General features: G+C 40.7%; 1 protein-coding gene across 6 annotated transcripts in view; it reads right to left on the reverse strand.

Annotated features, from left to right (window-relative positions):
- The window catches only part of LOC126108429 (zinc finger protein 708-like), an 84,941-nt gene that overhangs the window by 2,681 nt on the left and 64,094 nt on the right, over positions 1 to 18,166 (reverse strand). The gene's annotated exons all lie outside the window — the stretch shown is intronic.

Below are 18,166 nucleotides of genomic sequence, written 5' to 3' on the forward strand. Positions count from 1 at the left end.
ACATATAAATGGCCACATCATCACCCATCAAACAATGAAGGCTAACACTACATATTGAGTGGCGGTGATAACAGCTGATGCATGAGCTACACCTGTAGTATGTGGGTTTCATTATTATACCTGCAGTTAAACCGTTTCCTACAGAACAGAAACGTGTGATGCATTTCAGGTCCCCGGTATGTACATCGTGTTGGACATGAAAGATTAAAAAATACTGAGGGCGTGCATGCTTCCGTGGTTTCCTTGTATCCTGATTGTGACATCTGAATCTTTTTGCAATCTGATGTATAGTTGTTTGGTATGGTATCTGACAAAGTTCGAGTGTTTTTAACTACTAACTGGGATCACACGTTTTTTCAAAGTAACTGGTATTATAATAAAGTGTCAGATTCCAGAAGTTAACAACTGTAGAGGACAAGGGGTTATTTTTAAGAAATACTGTGCAAAATTGTGATTTATTGAGTTTCAGTGTGCGATTTGCCAGCCTCACGGCAAACAGCTGATGAAGGCTGGCCAGCATGTTATGCAGGTGACAGTTTTGCAACGAGCGTCCGTATGTGTGTACGTGTGCGGCAGCCATCAGAACGCAGCATTAGCAGAATTACGTAGGCGCGGGCCGCGTGTGGCAAAGTTGCGTTAGCCAACTCATCAAGAACCCTCTAATAAACACGCCGCTGTGTAACCGGCGGATTCAGCAGGGGTCTGCACTATTTAAGGACATCAGTGGTGGGCGTCGGCATTCGGTTCGACCGATTAGGCGTTCGGTTGCTGTTAAGTCGTCATCAGTGACGCTGTCGCTGTCCATGTCCCTGAGGACCGGCCGCCGGGGGGTGTTGCCCGCTGCTGCACCGTCGACTCCCGGCGTCATCACGAGCCACCACGTCTGTGAACTGGGCCATGCCTCGTGCTGCTAATCTCCTACCTCCTGCACAGCTGCTGACCAAGCACAGCGTCGCATTCCCCAGACTGCAAGCATCAGCAAGTCTCCACCACAACACAAGCAGTGGGGTTGAGCTACCGGAAAATGTATTGGAAGAACCAAAATAAAGAGGAAGATTGTTAAAAACAGCCACCTTCTTCTACCCAGCCACGCCCTACAACCCTGACCATGTCACCCGCTCCAGTAATCCTATAACAAGTGGTGTCAGTCACGCAACTTGTGCATCACACACTCCTGTTACAATTGGTGACAGTAGTGGTGTTCTCCCTGTATTTGCACGAAATTGTGGCTGGTAATCGACGAGGGTATGTGGCATTTGAGAAGGGCAACAATGGATCAGCAACTCCTGCAACATGACAAGTGCCAATTTTTCGTTTGGTGGTTTGTCTGAACCTGTAGCATAGTCCGTCTTCACTTCTTGTTCTTCTTTCTGGGCTTACTGTAGTCTTGATTCGATAGCTGGTAGTGATGGAGCAGTCTGTGTCAGCCGAGGTGGCTATTCAGCAGCTAATTGAGTGAGTGTCGGAATTAGAGATAGAGCTTGCTCGGTCTAAAGAAGCGAGCAAAGAATGGTTTCCTGTTAATGCAGTAATTCTTGACACTAACGCTGCGTCTTTGGTCACCCCTTTCTCAGGAAAAGCTGGGGAGGATGTTATGATTTTTTTTTTTTTTTTTTTTTTTTTTTAGAACCTTAGCACGGCCGCTAAATTGGCAATCTGGGGTGCAGAAACGCTTTTGGAAGTGGCGAAGTTGAAAGCAACTGGGGATGCCAGAGTGTACGTTACATGCCATAAAGCATTAAGGGATGCTCGGACATTTGAAATATTCAAAAAAGAGTTGCTGGAAAGATATCAGAGGAAAAATACATCTAGATATTATCGGGAACAATTGAATAGAATGTATCAAAGGAATGGGGAATCAATAGAAGCTTTTGTAGATCGAATTCGAAAAATTAATATTAATGCCTATGAGCTAACGGATTCTGATAGGGTTAATGAAGCCATTCTGCAGGAAACTGAGCAGAGGGCACTAGACGCATTTTTGCAAGGAATACAACCCGAAACCTTCCACAAGATTAGGATGGAATTCCCTAAGACTTTCAAAGAGGCAGTCGAAATCGCTGTGGCGTTACAGGAAGTTGAAGCAGTAACAAAGACGCAGGACAGGATAGCAGTGTTTAATGCAGAAATAAAATGTTTTGGATGTGGCCGGATGGGACACATTAGACGCGTTTGCAAGGAAGTGCAGTGCAGGAAATGCAGATGTTGGGGTCATATGGAGCGTAATTGCAATGGGTCCTGGCAGAAACATGATAGGAAACCGCAAGGTGGGCCTCGTCCCCCTCAGTTAAATGGGGCATGGGGTGGTGTGTCCACTGTGCAACACCCCCGGTAAGGATTAATGCTAGTACAGAATCAGTAGCAGACTTTTTTCTGACCGGCTTGGTGAGGGGCAGACCATGCAAATTTTTATTGGATACCGGGTCTCAGGTATCTGTGGCGAGTAGAAATGTACTCGGTAAAGTAGAATTAAAACCACCACGCTGGGCGTTAAGTGGCGTGGGTGGGGGACAGGTGAAGTCACTCGGATCAGCGGTGTTAAACATCTGAGTGGAAATGAGGAACTTCCAGGTGAAGGTAGAAGTTCTTCCACTTGTTGGCAGCAGCTACGATGTCATACTCTGATTGGATTTCCTGGTTGCGCATCATGCAAAAGTTAACCTGGAACGGCGTACAGTAGAACTGGATGGAATACAATTTCGCCTAGGTTCTGCAGCCGAAAAACCATTACTGTCGCAAGGAAATGCCCAGACATCGGGTGGGCCACCTAAACTGCGTACAAGGTCCCTTAGGGTTAATTCATGGGATACTATACCGAAAGGTACAGGGAAAATAATCTAAGCAGATGTTGGAGCTAGCGTGCCGGTAAATTCGTTGTGTGTCGTTGAACCTTTGAAATTGAGCCGCAGGATAAAATGAAGTGTTTTACACGCCGTAGCGTGACCTCTGTGCGGGAGATAGAAGGCAAAAGGTTGTGACTGTCAGTATTGATAATTTTGGCCTTGAAGAGGTGCAGTTAGCATGGGGTACCGTAATAGCGAATCTGAAGATAATAGGGGAAGATGAACTGGGTAAGAATTTCACAGCAGATTACACAATGCCGGGAGAGTCTGTCAGCTGGTCCGCACTGAGGGATAAAGTAGCACATTTAGAAGGGCAAGACAGAGAAGTCATGGAGAACCTTTTGACGGAATACATACAGTTATTTAATTCTCATGGTCCACTGCCTGTCACACCAGTAGTTCAGCATTACATCCCCACTGGGAATGAAGCACCTGTGTAAACATCCGTATAGTGTTCCAAAAAGTTTACAGCCTGTCACAGAAGAATTTATTAATCAACAGCTTAGGGATGGGATAATAGAAACCAGTAGTAGTCTCTGGTCCGCTTCTGTCTTAATAGTGGGTAAAAAAATCACCTGATGGGGGCAAGGCATATCGTTTTTGTTGTGGTTATCGTTTCCCGAGTCAAAAAACTGTATCAGATGCATACCCAATGCCGAACATCACTGAAACTCTGGATAATTTGGGTCATTGTCGGTACTTCACGACCTTGTATCTTCGAAGTGGGTACCACCAGTTGGTGGTCGCCCCGGAAGACCGACAGAAAACAGCTGTTTCAACACCTACAGGTAATTTTTATTGTCGGCGATTGCCTTTCGAACTCAAAAATGCTCCGGCAACATTCCAACGGTCACTACATAGCGTGTGACGAGGGCTGAAACCTAATCAGTGTATGGTATATTAGGACGACATAATTGTTTCCTCAAAGGACGTGCAAGAACATGTGCGCTGTTTGCACGAAGTTTTCGATCGTCTGAAAGCAGCGCGGTTAACTCTTCATATGGAAAAATGTAATTTTTTGTTGCAAGAAGTCTGTTATTTAGGTCATATTATAGGACAGGAGGCTGTCCGCATGGATCCAAAACTTGTTGAGGCGGTAATGAATTTTCCGACACCTACAAAAGTAAAGGAGTTGCAGTCTTATTTAGGTCTTGCCAATTTTTACAGGAGGTATATTCCACAATTTCCGGAAATTGCAAGGCCCCTCACGCAGTTGTTGAAGAAAGGAGCAAAATTTCGCTGGTCAGCAGCATGCAGAGAGGCTTTTCAAAAGTTAAAAAAGATGTTAACATCTAGTCCGGTTTTGGCTTTTCCAGACTTTAGTAAAAAGTTTATATTATCTTGTGACTCTAGCAATTTTGATTTGGGTATAGTATTATCTCAGGAAATAGATGGGCAGGAGCACCCAATAGCATATGCTTCCAGACATTTAAACAATGCAGAAAAAAATTACTCAACAACTGAGAAGGAGTTATTGGCATTAATTTTCGGAATAACCTATTTCCGGTGTTATTTGTATGGACGACGTTTCAAGATGATTACTGACCATGCAGCACTTAAGTGAACTACTAAATATTGCAACATATGGTTTCATACATATGAAAGTGAAGCAACTGAACATTAAGAATGAAGAAAAAAATCCAAGTAATATGCAAGTAAGGTTTCAAATAAATATTTTCGTATGTTTTTAATTAAAATTTTTTTACTGTGCCGATCCTTCATTAACAACCAAGTACAAGATACAATTCCTGGAAAACTTCAAGGATAAATAAATTTTGATGTTAATTATTTATAAATTGTTTGAGAAACCTCCATGTAGGCATTGTGTAGGTACTGGGTACTTGTGTCATATCCCTAAAATTTACTGCACAGCATTTCGTGTGGCAGGTACATTGATAAACTATTCATCTACATCTACGTGATTACTCTGCTATTTACAATGAAGTGCCTGGCAGAGGGTTCAATAAACCACCTTCAAACTGTCTCTCTACCATTCCACTGTCGAACGGCACGCAGGAAAAACGAGCACTTAAATTTTTCTGTGCGAGCCCTGATTTCTCTTATTTTGTCGTGATGATCATTTCTCCCTATTTAAGTGGGTGCCAACATAATGTTTTCGCAATTGGAGAGGAAAACTGGTGATTGTAATTTCATGAGAAGATCCTATCGCAATGAAAAACGCCTTTTGTTTTAATGATTGCCACTCCAATTCATGTACCATGTCTGTGACACTATGTCCCCTATTTCACGATAATACAAAACGAGCTGCCCTTCTTTGTACTTTTTCAATCCGTCAGTCCCACCTGATGCGGGTCCTACACTGCATAGTAATACTCCAGAACAGGGTGGACAAGTGTGGTGTAAGCTGTCTCTTTAGTAGACCTGTTGCACCTTTAAGTGTTTTGCCAATGAATTGCAGTCTTTGGTTTGCTCTAACCACAATATTATCTGTGAGATCGTTCCAATTTAGGTTACTTGTAATCCCTAAGTATTTAGTTGAATTTAACGCCTTCAGATTAGTGTGACTTATCACATAATCATAATGTAGCTCATCTCTTTTAGGACGCATGTGAATAACTTCAGACTTTTACTTATTCAGCGTCAATTGCCACATTTTGCACTATACAGATATCTTATCCTAAATCATTTTGCAAGTCGTTTTGATCATCTGATTACTTTACAAGATGGTAAATGACAGCATCATCTGCAAACAATTTAAGACTGATACTCAAATTGTCTCCTATGTTGTTAATATAGATCAGGAACAATAGAGGGCCTATAACACTTCCTTGGTGAACGCCGGATATTACTTCTGTTTTACTCGATGACTTTCCGTTTATTACTACGAACTGTGACCTTTATGAAATGAAATCACGAATCCAGGCGCACAACTGAGGCGATATTCTGTAGGCACACAGTTTGGTTAGACGATGCCTCTGAGGAACAGTGTCGAAAGCCTTCTGGAAATCTAAATACATGGAATCAATTTGACATCCCTTGTCGATAACACTTATTACTTCATGAGTATAAAGAGCTAGTTGTGTTTCACAAGAACGATATTTTCTGAAACCGTGCTGACTGTTTGTCAATAAATCGTTTTTCTTCGAGGTACTTCATAATTTTTTAATACAATATATGTTCCAAAACCCTACTGCAAATCGACGTTAGTGATATAGGCCTGTAATTCAGCGGATTACTCCTACTTCCCTTTTTGGGTATTGGTATGACTTGAGCAATTTTCCAGTATTTAGGTACATATCTTTCTGTGAGCTAGTGGTTGTATATAATTGCTAAATATGGAGCTATTTTATCAGCTTACCCTGAGAGGAACCTGACTGATATACAATATGAACCGGAGGCCTTGCCTTTATTAAGTGATTAAAGCTGCTTCGTTACTCCAAGGATATCTACTTCTATGTTTCTCACCTTGGCAGTTGTTCTCGATTGGAATTCAGGAACATTTACTTCGTCTTCTTTGGTGAAGGAGTTTCGGAAAACCGTGTTTAATAACTCTGCTTTAGTGGCACTGTCATCAGTGACTTCACCGTTCTTATCGTGCAGTGAAGGTATTGCGTCTTACCACTGGTGTCTTTATGTATGACCAGAATCTCTTTGGGTTTTCTGTCAGATTTCGAGACAGAATTTCGTTGTGGAAATTATTGAAAGCATCTCGCATTGAGGTACGCGCCATATTTCGAACTTCTATAAAACTTTGCCAATCTTGAGGATTTTGCATTCTTTTAAATTTAGGATGCTGTTTTTGTTGCTTCTGCAACAACGATCTCACCCACATAGTGTACCATGGGTGGTCAGTACCATCACTTATTATTTTATGTGGTATATATCTCTCAATTGCTGTTGATACTATCTCGTTGAAAACATTCCACAACTTTTCTAAACTTACATGATCAGATCAGGGTTGGAGACTGTCTTTTAAAAAGGCTTAGGAGCATTTTTATCAGCTTTTTTTAAATAGATATACTTTGCATTTATTTTTGATGGTTGCAGTAATGATGGAAGTGAACATGTATTTTATCAACACACATACTACAGCCTGGACAGTAACACTGCTGATAGTTTACACCACATCTGTTAAAGATTTTGGCATGATAGCTATTACCTCTATTTTATTCCTTCCTTTGTTCTCTCAATTCTCCAACTAAAGAGCTGTCAGTATGAACAGAAACAGTCTCTTACATTCGATCTATCTACGCTGATAACCTTCTACCCAACAACTAGTTGGGTTGGGGGATCAATGAGACTTCGCAACCTTTACTCAGTCTTTTGGCCGAGGCTGGTTGCGAAGTGCCATTACATGTACAAGGTAGTATTACGATGGGGTCGCCACTCCCAAAGACTAGCCCTCCCCACCTCCGAGACATAATTAGTGTACCCAAACTGTTTGCACCCAGTGTAATCCATTGTAAAATGCAAATGTTTGGAAGCTGTGTAACTGAGGCAGAATGTGGGGACCAGCCTGGTATTCACCTAGCAGGATGTAGAAAACCACCTAAAAATCACATTCAGGCTGGCCGCCACACTGGCCCTTCATTGTTAATCTGCCAGGTGGATTTGATCCAGGGTCGGCACGCCTACCGGAATCCAGGAAGTAGTGCGTTAGTGCTCTCCGCTACCCTTGAAAATACTACATCTGGTTCCACCTACTAAGGAAAGATTGTCAATGCACTTGATGCCAGGGTTGGAGACTGTTGTGAATACAAGCAAGCCTATTAAAGCTTTTTCTCAGAAACATCAATATCATGCAAAGAAGGTACATTCTTTTGAACATTTTTATATTATCAAGATTTTGTTTCATCACTGTTGAATCTCATCTAAAATACCTTCAGGGAAAGTACACCTGATTTCTAGTTCAATGTCTATTCCTGCCCAACGCATTACCACTAGATCACAGGGCAGGAATCTGCAAAGCAATGTTATATTGTCTAGCATTAACATTGCTTGGATTGTGCATTTATCCATTTGAGTTTCCCCTACCATAAAAGCAGGAATCATGCTGATATGACTATGTCCTCTGTTATCATTATCATTTCCACGACGACCACTACTACCACCACCACCAAGCCATTTTCTGAATTTGTATCACCAATCTCCATCATGTAATCTTGATGAATATTACTGTCGTCCACAACTTCACAATTCATTTATCCAAATTTACGTTGAAGTACAGTTCTCTTACTCTCGGAATTCATGTATGATGCTGATGCTGATGATGATGGGTTTGTCGGGCACTCAACTGCACGGTCATTAAGTCCCCTTTCCTACACAGTCCTTTCCTACACAGTCCTTTCCTACACAGTCCTTTCCTACACAGTCCTTTCCTACACAGTCCTTTCCTACACAGTCCTTTCCTACACAGTCCTTTCCTACACAGTCCTTTCCTACACAGTCCAATGTAGCCACTGTCACGAATGATGATGATCAAATGATGAAGACAATGCAAACACCCAGTCATTAGGTAGAGAAAGTCCCCAACCCAGCCAAGAATCGAACCCAGGATCCCATGATCCACAAGCAGCAATGCTAGCTACTAGACCATGAGCTGCGGACAGAACTCATGGTGAATTATAAGTCCGATCAGGCTGGTTTGAATGGTTACAGAGACATGGGGCACACTGCACATTGTAAAAGACACTGACAGAGGTCACCATAATTATTATACCATAGTAACAATAAACAAAAGCTGTTGATAAAAACCCCTGCTGAGTGGCAATCATAGAACGAGTGTGGTATCTGCAAGACGTCATAGCAACTTTATTATGGATTTACTGAGGGTAAAATTGTTTGAAAAGCACCCTGTTTTCATAACAAGAAGTCGATCCAAGGTATTTTAAGTGATTATAATGAAACTGACAGTGTTCCAGGTGCTGTAGTGTGCACTCTATACATTGCAGGATGCTGTAACATTTTAGGATGTATATTAAATGGTGTCCTCACCGAGCATGCTGAAAAATAATTTTTCACTTTTCGCCACCAGGTGAAAATATGGCGCTAAAAGGAAAGAGAATGAGGTATTAGATAGGAAAAGAGAAGAACCATAGTGCAGGTAAAATAACTGATGTTTAGCCTGAAAGACTAAACAATCTACTTCTAGAATATATAAATTATGGTAATTAAATGGAAACATAGATCGATTACGACTGTTTACAGCTTAAGCTGGTGAAGAGAATGCAGATCACATGAACAAAACATTATCGATCTTACCTAGGCTTCAAAAATTATGCATTGTTGAGTAAGTGTGGAGACAGTTGTTCATGAGCTTTACAGACCTGCATGCAGAATATATCTGATAATACAAGGAATGGATTATGCACGGCAGGCTGATCACTTGGATATGCAAAACTACTTGGCAGGCTGATCACTTGGATATGCAAAACTACTTACTATCACATGATGGCTGCAAGTATGTTCTCACAGTCACAGACACAGACACACACACACACACACACACACACACACACACACACACACACACACACACACACACACACATTCCAATTTCACTTGGGCCTTACCTTTGAATGTAAAGACAGGGAAGGAGGTTTGAGAGGTTTCTGAACAATTGTTGCAGACAGGACTAAATCGACTGTCCATCAACCTTGAAGGCATATGATGGAAGTGAATTTTACGATAGGCATTTCTAAGCAGAATTCGAATGATGTGGGATAAATCACTAAGCAGAATTCGAATGATGTGGGATAAATCACTATTCAACATTCTCATATTTGGAAACTAGTATTGCCATATGGTTGAACTGGACCATCAAAAATGGAATGTGGAAGCAATTTAATCTTCAATGTATGTGCAAATGGTTGAACATACAGCCACAAATCATTGATGAGTATAATCCCATTATTCACCATAGAATTAAGAGCAAACCTATTGAAGTCACAAACGAATTACAGGAAAAATTTGAACCCATTATGTTCCTCATAGAGTGGGTCACAAGATGTCAAAGGAACTGGGCACTGATGAAATGGCTTAGTTTCGTTTCTCATCAAAGCTCAACAGCTGTGTAAACACCCAGAAATTGCTATGTAATTCGAAAAGCAAAGCTCAAACCGTGCAGTAGTGTGAGATGAGTGCTAGGAAACGTATCAAAAAAGTTGGAGGTGGTATTCTCGAGAATCTGCCATCAGAAGTTTGTATCCCTAGATACAATTTCTGTGGAGCTGGAACAAAATTGAAATAGCACCTAGCTTGTGGTGACAAGGGTTTTAATGCCTCTGACAATGTATACAAAGTGCACATCATCACCTACACTACAGACAAATATCACCATATTGCAGGTATTTCAAGGACCAGATATTCATGTAGCACAACCTATTTCTGAATATGTGGTTGATAAGGCAATGTTTGCTAGAACTTAAATTGGATACTGGACTAACCTTCAACCAATACTGAATGCAGTTCACTGTATTCTAAAGAAGAAGAAAAACCTATGGGATGTTTAAAAAATTGGTGACAGCTGTAAAAGGTGCCTTGAGGAAGAAAGAAAGAATGATGTGTTAAAAAGCCCAGGTTCCTACAAATACCAAAGACATCTGGTGGAATAATTCTGTTTCAGATACCTCCATTTGCTGGGCTGTCAGCTACTGGTTTCATTAACAAAGAGAGCTGATATATTTCAAGCAGTACAGAATGCCCGAAAATGCGAAAATTAATTACAAGCAGCTAAAAGGCATATGACCATGGAGGCCATCGCTATAGGTGAAGGCCTATATTTACAATACAGGAAATGGCTTTGGTTGTACATAAAAAAGCCCCACAGCAATGTTACTGCAAAAAAGGATTAAAAACACAGATCTGGCAAAACTCCTCAGCAAACTTAAAATCATGAGATTTTACAGCGTCTTTATGAACGATATGCTGCCTGAGACAATGTGGAAATTCAAGAAACATGGAACTGTCAATTTAGATGTTGTTCGGGGTATGGAGCTCTTGGTGATTTAAAGCCACCTGAAGAACTGTGTTGTCACTTCACCAATAGGAACCAGCTGATGTACAATGTTCGACGCTCCCATGACTTCAGTTCATACCTCTGAGGATATTTCTGCCTGATATTTTTCCTCAAAATTGCATAAAAACAAGCAGTATGCAAGTCTCCACATCATTTGAAGCTGCGATGTAATTATGTTCACTCTAATTCTAATTGGTTTAAATTGAAAGCAACCTACTTTCCTCCAATATATGAGCAGGGGGTAGTGGTGTACAGTATTGACTGGCTGGAAACACACGAAAGCATAGCTAACTTCACTGATTTAATAATAAATTGCATCTAGGGAATTGGGAAGTTGTGTCAATACCTCTTGGCACTTGCAACATTGACAATTCATATGTATACTTGAAACGTTTTGTTAAGGGATTTGAAGTATGAGGTCCACGCAAATGTTCATATGTTTAAATCAGAGATAGAAACAAAATACATTGAGGACTTCAGTCACAAATATTTAATAGGATGGCTACTAAGTTTCTCAGAGGGACAAGTGATGGTGCGTAATACTGAAAATTTATCAACTGGTGAACCAACTGCCAGTCACTATAATTCGTGTAGAGTGTAATATTGCAATGAATTTTGTACCTTGACGACAGATTGGTCCATACTATTTATGTATTTTTTTCCTACAGTGGGTCCTGCATATAAAAGTTAAGAAAATGAAGTCCATAATGAACATGGGTTGCTACACGAAGCCAAGGTGGCGAAGGGTTCACAACCATAAGGAATGTGGCAGGTACTGTGAAGTTAAGCTGCAAAGAAGAAGCCAAAGGCAAACTCCAAGAGGTAACTGAGATGAATTGCATTACCTGTACTAGCAGGCAGGGGAGTAATCGAATAAGAGGGAATAGGATGAGTGGTGAAAGAGAAATGGCATGCCTATCCACTGAGGAAGACATCATCATGCCAATATGACTAGTTGTGCAGCATCTTCTGCATAGACTCTAAACCCGGCTTGGGTAAAACCCACCAGTGGTGAAACATACTCCATGATCGTGGAGTGTGTTAAGACAGCAAATGATGGACAGAGGTGCAGAGGAATGAACTGAACACCCACAGTCTAGTTATAAATGGACATGGGATTTAAAAAAAAAAAAAAAAAAAAAAAAAAAAAATGGAGAAGGGTGGTCTGAACCACTCCCCTGGAAGTACCACTTAGGAGATGTAGGACACTGAGGAACTGGGTACCATGTACAGACAGTGTAACAATAATGTACCTATAATAATTTTTTCCTTTATGCATTTAGATAAATGTTCCTTTCTGAATTTATGTGAAATAATGTAAATTTTTTTTTTTATTTTTTCTTTTCGTGTCATGTTAAAGAAACTGTACACAATGAATGTCATTACTTATGTTAGATTTTTAAGCGATTTGGTAACCAAAGGAAAGTGTATTTAATGTTAAATCTATTGTATGATGTGAAAAATGGAATTTAAACACTTGGTCCATACGTAGGTAATGCATTAGAATATGTGTAGTAGAAAACCTGTGGTGAATACCCTACCTGTAGGGACGCGGGAAAAGGTGGATGCAGGCGAGCGCGGGAAAACGCACACTGGCGCGGTTCGGCACAACGGGCTCAGTGAAACAGTCGGAGTTGGGTATCGGTCAGAGGAACATGTACTGTACCGAGGATGCTATCTAGGAAAAGTGGATTCCATCGAGCCTCGGATGGGCCGATTCCGACGACTATTTGGCATGGCTATATTCTCAGGCACAAAACTGGAAAGATTACGACGCTAAGAAGAATGAAAGTGCCGATACTGTGAGAGCCTTAGCCGTTCTTGTATGTGTGCTGTGCTGCCCGCTATCTCGCTGCCCGCCATCCGCCGCACCGACGTGCACAGGTCAAACATTCATTTCATCTTTAGAAGTGTATTTGTGTGGACCAGTGTCGAAACTGTTTTGACTGTTCAATAATAACGTGACTTTTACCAGAATTGCCTTAGCCATCACTTATCCTTATCATTGACCTAGACAGGGTCCTTACCACATATTGTGCAACCCGAGTATCCCGAACTGAAAGTTTACAGTTAGTACTAAATTATCTGCAGACCAATCTATGCGACAAAGACGTTTAAAGTTAGGAGTGCAAAGGTAAATGTTAGTAAAGAACAACAGTGTTGTTAAATTGAAAGATAAATTTTGAATGGCGCTAGCTATGTTATTTAATTGATTTGTGACTGAAATAATGATAACTAAGTAATTCAAAATAAGACAAAAGAATAGTTCTTTACAGATTGATAACTTTGAGTGTTAATGTACCTTCAGGACTTACTAGTTTCAGTATAACAACCATAACAGATTCAGCCCCCCCCCTTTCTCTTGCCTATTCTTGCACATTTTGAAGTGTACTGATCAGAATTGAACAGTAAAATTAATTTCTATATTAAACCTAAGTGTATCAGTGTTTTTTCCAATTTTAATAGTGACATTGTATGTGTGTTTTCAAAATTACTGATTCTAGGGTAATCTATGCCCGATTTCAGTCTGATCAATATACAAAGTGCAGCTCGTAGTAATCATTGCTGTGTGGTGTTGTGTAATTTTAGCTCGTACAAATTAGTACAAAAGAAGAAAACCTTAGTTCAGTAGATTCTTTCTGGTTCTAAATTTTGCCATAAAACGCAACATTACTACGTGTCATTATGCTTGTACATGCACCCACTTGTACCGGGAAAAACTCATTCAATGCCTAATTAGGCTGGCGACCGTATTATTAATCATTGGTAGTATCTACTGTGTGTACTTCTTGTCCATGCGAATGCGTAATTGTACTTTACATTTGCTTGACGCATCACTGTAGTTACTGACTGAATAAGTCCGAATTGCTTCCATTAGGTACACGCGGTCAACTTATGTACTAAATCCTTGTTTACAAGGTGAAGCCCGTGAACTTATAACAGTACAGGCTTTATTGAGTTAACGCACGTCCGACAGGGCGGAAGTGTTACACGTGGCTTCCCGGTGACAGGACATCCAGTTGTTGTCGGTTATAAACTAAAGACCGAACAGTGGATGTTCAGTGGCACGAATAGCAATAAAGTTCAGTAAATTAAACTGCAGTGTGAGTCAAGTAAAATAGTGTGGTGTGATTGGCATTCAATATGGACAGGAACGGGGACAGGGTAGATGTGCCGAGCGAAATGGAAAATGCGGCTAGCAGTAGCAGGAGTCTACTCGGCCAGATAACAGATGGCGTTAGCGAAAGACAATTGGCGTACATACGATACCATGAACACGTCAACGAACAGATTGAAATGTCGCGATCGCCTCGAACACAGCAAGGGACAAAACAGGAAGTAGAGGGTGATTTTGTAGATGATAGTGGGTACGTGAACGAATCCACTGGCATATTTGATTCACCACAGATAAAGAAAGAACCGAAAGAAACTTATGAAGTAGGACCGGAACACACGGATTCCGTAGAACAAAACAGTGTAAAAATTTTGAGCATGAACGATCTATTTGAACAATTAACCAAACAAATTGCAGGGCAGAATGAGCAACTTCAAAAACAAGTCGGCAATCAGGTTAAGCAGCTCAAAACACACGTTGACGAGCAGCTTAAAACACACGTTGATCAAATTAAAGCACAGGTCAAAGATCAAGGAATTAGAATTAGTAAACAAATAGAGCAGGTAGAACAAAAAGTGGGAAATTTAAGTTCTGTGATAAATAATATGAAATTTGAAATTGATACTATTAACAAAAATATGGATACTATGCAGGAGGAAATTGGTAACATTAACAGTAGATTCGATGTTGAAATTCTCAACATCCAAGAGAAAGTAGAACCACTGGTTGAAACTAAGGTAGACGAAAAAGTTTTCGGTCTTAAAACTGAGATCGTAAACGAATGTCAACACAGGATATCACAGTTGAAAAAGGTAGTTCTAGACACTGGAAAAGATTTAGGTGAAATAGTAACCGGCTGTATTCAAAATTGTGAACAAAATACTACGGAAATTCAAGGCAGAATTTTCGATCTGGAGAGCAAAATAAAAGATAGGCCTGGTGTTGTCTGTAATGGCACACCGATTACGAAGCTGTTAGAAGGCGAGGAACGCTTCGATCCAGCCAAGAAACATAACGGGTGGCATCCGTTAGACTTCATAAAAAATTGCGAGAGAATATTTCCTGGGCACTTGTCTGATCAGGAAAAGATAAACGTTGTAATTAGCGCCTTAGCAGGTGACGCTAAGCGCTGGGGAATAAATTTAGATACCGAACGAATGACGTTCGAAGAATTTAGGCAAAAATTTACCGAAGAATATTGGTCTGAACAAAAGCAGGACCATTTATGGCGCGAGTTTATCATGGCCAAACAGCATGATAACAGGGGCAGGAATTCTTTGAAAGATTTCTGCGAGTATTGGTACAGGAAATTGACGCATTTAAGAGGTAGAAGATCAGATTCAGAAATTATCTGGGAACTGTATAAAAAGCTCCCAGAAGATTCCAAGAGGTATGTAGGAAGCAATCATCGCAGCTTCCAAGCATTTCTCGAAAGAGTCGAAGACGAAGACCATTGGCGCGAAAGTCTACATCTACATCTACATTTATACTCCGCAAGCCACCCAACGGTGTGTGGCGGAGGGCACTTTACGTGCCACTGTCATTATCTCCCTTTCCTGTTCCAGTCGCGTATGGTTCGCGGGAAGAACGACTGTCTGAAAGCCTCTGTGCGCGCTCTAATCTCTCTAATTTTACATTCGTGATCTCCTCGGGAGGTATAAGTAGGGGGAAGCAATATATTCGATACCTCATCCAGAAACGCACCCTCTCGAAACCTGGCGAGCAAGCTACACCGCGATGCAGAGCGCCTCTCTTGCAATTATCAAAATTTTGGCAACCGTAATACCCGACACAATGACGAAAGGAATGACGGCGATGGATTTCGCGTCAATGTAATACAGAGAGGAAGAGGCAGAGGAAGAGGCAGAGGAAGTTATCCAGGTCGCGGACGAGAGTACACCGCGCAAAACAATAACGACGCGGGAAACTAATTTCCGCGAACGTTGCGGGCCAAACGGAAGCGGACAATACATACCGGCCCCGATTTAAGAACAGATACCGGACCGACCGTAATGTAATGAGACAGGTTAGAGACAGGCGTGAAACGAAGCAACGTGTTGTGGCAAGACAAGCGTCAGGTGCGAGCGAGCATGAGTCATCTATGCCGCGCAGAAAGCTCCAGGTTAACGGGCGAGTGGAGCATCAGAGGGCAACGGCCCAGCCTAGTGGAACATCTGTTCAGAGAGAAGCCGCTAGCAATACGGCAGCAGTAGGTGCGAACGTAGCCGTAAGAGATAATGAAAATTTTACGAGTGATAATTCCGTGGCAAAGGAAACGATAGATGAGACTGTGAATACACAGAGAGGTGCGGTTAGCAGTGTTTGCAATGAGGAAAAGGGCGATAATGAATTAGCGGAAGTAACTGATTGGCGTGTGCAGATCGACGATCTGTACAAGGGCCTAAAGCAATGTGAGTGGGAGGATGTTAAGAAGGAATATGAGGCGAAGAAATTAGTTAATAGAAAGGGAAATGATAGGGGCGTCAATATAGTGACGTGGCCCAAATGTGAAGAAGGGAGAATAAATAGCGCCGCGAAAAGTACGCGTGCTGCCGATAAGGGGAAGGTTAATGATAGGAAGGATTTGGAGGATGAAATCCTCAGCATTGACGAAGAAATAACTTCTGCTAACAATCCGCCAATAGTGCAAGCTGCTACCGAGAGGCACCGTGGAGAAGGGGCAGATGATTACATGAAAGTAATTAAAGTCCACGAGGATTATACCGAATATGAAGTCACAGTAGAGGTAAATAAAGCTGATGATGAGGCCGTTTCATCAAAAGAGGAGATTGAATTAAAATCTAAGCCTGATGACAATACCGAGGAAGAACTTAGTGCCTGTCTCAGAAAAGCCTTTATGTTAGAACTTGATAGCGATCCAGAATGGTCGGATTCCGACGATAGTTCAGATGATGAAATATACGTAAATACAGACAAAATTGAATATACTAGCTTTCCCTGTTGTGCAAAAGTAGCGTACTTAAATGAATCTGATGTGGAGGAAGAGAGTAGTGATGACTCTAGTGAAGATGAATTTTTCGGGGTAAAAGAAAGTGAATATACTTTTACTGAAAGAGGGTATGAAAAAATCAGTGAAATAAAAGGGGATGCAGTTAAGTACGATATTATTCCTAACGATGACGAAGTATCAAAACAAAATCCAGATGTTGAGACCGAACAAAGAAAGAAAGAGCCGCCTGACGACTCAGTGTTTATTTTGCGAAGAGTTCAAGTGAGCAAAGACTTTGAACTCCAGAGGCCTAAGAAGCCTCCAGACTTAAGTGACTGATTTATGAACCATAAAAGAATGCCTTGTTAATAAAGAGACGAACAGGGGCAGGGTACTGTATTTGTATATATTATTAATATTAGGCATTACTTGATTGTTACTGTAACTCAGTGTTATCTGAAATTGAATTATTGTTTTATTGAATTAGAGCCTGGGGCAGATTCATATCGGATTTTGAGAATGTCATGAACACATTACATCATGAAACTACAGGGTTCCCACCGGAAGAAATTTTGTTAGGTAGAAGTAGTAAAAGTTTAATTGAAGAAAAATTAGAGTTTCCACCTTGTACAAGTTTGGGATTGAATCAAAAGAAAGAATTGGTTATAAAAAGGGCAAAGCAAAAAGCCGAATCTAGATCTAGAAGACACGATAAGAATCTAAAAGTTTCAAAATTTAAAATTGGAGATCATGTTCTTCTGAAAACCCACGAAAAATCTAGTGAACTAAACCATGAAATTTCAAAATTTAAATATATCTATAATGGACCATATATAATACAGAACATTCCACACGAAAATGCTTACTACCTAATCTACCCAAAATCCAAAAGACCTTTAGGTGTAAGAAATATAGTGGATCTGAAACTGTATGTTCCCAGGAACGAGTAATTATGCTGTATTTTATGCTGAACCCAAGTTATTTCAAATGTAACTATTCTTTGTAAATGTCTGTATAATCTTGAAAGTGTGCTAATGTAGTTATGTGAGTTTCAGATTACCAATTGTACTGTAACTATAAAAATGTATGGAGGAAAGGACTGAAAGGAAAGGATAAATGCTTTCAGCCAGATAAAATATGGAACTGTCTAAAATGAAAATGGGCAGTGTATGAACCAGAATATGAAGGACTGCCAAATACCAATGAGGGCAGATAAATAGTTGATGGTAAATAGTAAATGTAATCCAGAGGATGTGACAATATGAAGTGAAATGGACTGC

This window comes from Schistocerca cancellata, chromosome 11 (genome assembly GCF_023864275.1).
Source record: "Schistocerca cancellata isolate TAMUIC-IGC-003103 chromosome 11, iqSchCanc2.1, whole genome shotgun sequence".
Taxonomy (NCBI): domain Eukaryota; kingdom Metazoa; phylum Arthropoda; class Insecta; order Orthoptera; family Acrididae; genus Schistocerca; species Schistocerca cancellata.